Source organism: Babylonia areolata, chromosome 1, assembly GCF_041734735.1.
Source record: "Babylonia areolata isolate BAREFJ2019XMU chromosome 1, ASM4173473v1, whole genome shotgun sequence".
NCBI lineage: Eukaryota > Metazoa > Mollusca > Gastropoda > Neogastropoda > Buccinidae > Babylonia > Babylonia areolata.
The window spans coordinates 64,942,410-64,944,308 of NC_134876.1; the positions used below are offsets into that span (position 1 = coordinate 64,942,410).

Genomic DNA, 1,899 nt, shown 5'->3' on the forward strand with positions numbered 1-1,899 from the left:
TCTTCAATTATTTTTTTTTGTTTTTGAAATTTTGGGTATTGCGAAATCCTCAAAATTTACAATGGGCAAAACGATTCGAACCGCTATGAATTAAAACCCAGAGAATATTTTCATACATACTCACGACAAACTCCAATAACATGTGATAAAACAATCATGCAAAGTCTCATGGTTGTAGGTTTACTCATCATTGAGCAAGTCCAAGGTATGTTGTCAAGGCCAGAAACGTGATGACTTGCGTCGAAATTGAACAAAATAAACACTTCCGTGATTCAGCAAGCAATCTTTATTGGCACACTGAATAAAGTACAAGATCAGCACTCTATGTTATAGATATATTCATAAATCTGCCCTTCCTATCTCTGCGGCTGCCTTCACCTCTACACTCCATCTCGCTCACTACAATCGGCTTCGGATCCACTCTGTTTACGCATACCCAGATTCAAACACTCGACTGCTGGCCGCCGTTCTTTCTCTGTCTCTGGACCTTGCAATTGGAATGAACTTCCTCTTTCGCTTCGTCAAGTCTCCACACAGCTCTTTCAAGTCTGGCCTTAAAACCCACCTCTTCCCAAAATAGCCTCCCTTCCCTGCCTCTTCCTTGTATTCAGTTTCTCCAGTTTTAGAGTTATGCATGTGTGTGAATGACTGGTGCGAAAGCGCTTTGATTTGTCTCTGTACAAGATTCAGCGCTATATAAATACCATTATTATTATTATTATACTCGTCAGCCAGAACTGCAGTCAAAGGGGTTAAACCAGCGGCCAGCACTGACTGGCAGGGACCCGGGCAGGAAGACATGGGTAACGTCAGCAGGAAGCGGGCAGGCCTGCAACATGATGATTATGATGAGGTGCCCTCATCATCACCATTTCCTTTCATTCCCTCCACAATAGCCGTTTTGTTTTTGTTGTCCCCACCCCACCCCCTCTTGCCCTGGTGTGTGTGTGTGTGGTGTGTAGGCCTCATTGATAGTCGATCCTACTGGTAGTGTTCACCCAAACTGACTTAAGTGTCATGATTGCTGTGCTGTGAAATATCAGAAGTGTACGTTTCGAAAACTTTTATTTGGGGGATAGGGGTTGGGGTTGGGAGTGGGGGCTCAGAAGAAAGAAAAAAGGATACGGTGAAATAGTGGCCGTATGGGGGTAGTCAATTAAAAAAAAAGTTCTTATCCTTTTTGAAAAAAAAGAAAAAAAGTTAATGATTTTTATCTATCTTTTAGGAGTGTTGGTTGTGGGGTCCGAGTTGTATTCCACGACTTGCTTTCCAGCATGTCTGCAAAAGTTTTCTTCGTACACACACACACACACACACACACGCATATATATATATATATATATGCATTTATATACATAATTATATATTATACATGTACACATTCCATACATACATTTTACACATACATGCACTTATGACCAAGTGCATACCGGCTATCTCCGATGGCTAGGATCGCAGTTTTTCTGTATATTTCGAAAACCTGGCCTCACTGAGAAAAACAACAACAACAAAACAACAACAACAACAAAACAACAACAACAACAACAAAACAACTCATGGCTCACTTTGCACCAAATGGTCGTCAGTCCCTAATATAGCCTCTGATGATTGAATTGTTGCCTTCGTTCTGTAGCCGGGTCTCCGTTTTGTTTCGAAGTAACATAGCAAAGATTTCACCATTCACAAGATTTGACCACGATTTCATTATTTCCTCTTTTATTTATGAACAAAACAACACCATTGTTGGTAGGGACATGCAGAAAATCAACAATTGACAAAGTCATGGAATTTCAATTAAACAGTTGCAAAATTGAATTTTGAATATTTAAATGAGAGTGTGGGAACGGGATACGGCGAAGGCTAACGCGGTTGTTTCAGCAGTTTGCATTTTTCTCAATT

At 40.6% G+C, this 1,899-nt stretch overlaps 1 long non-coding RNA gene across 2 annotated transcripts in view; it reads right to left on the minus strand.

Annotated features, from left to right (window-relative positions):
• Nucleotides 1-299: 299 nt before the first annotated feature.
• The window catches only part of LOC143285635 (uncharacterized), a 31,054-nt gene continuing 29,454 nt past the window's right edge, over nt 300-1,899 (minus strand). For both annotated transcript variants that reach the window (XR_013055712.1, XR_013055711.1), the window contains exon 3: nt 300-829. This is a non-coding gene — a long non-coding RNA (uncharacterized LOC143285635). The remainder of the gene's footprint in view (nt 830-1,899) is intronic.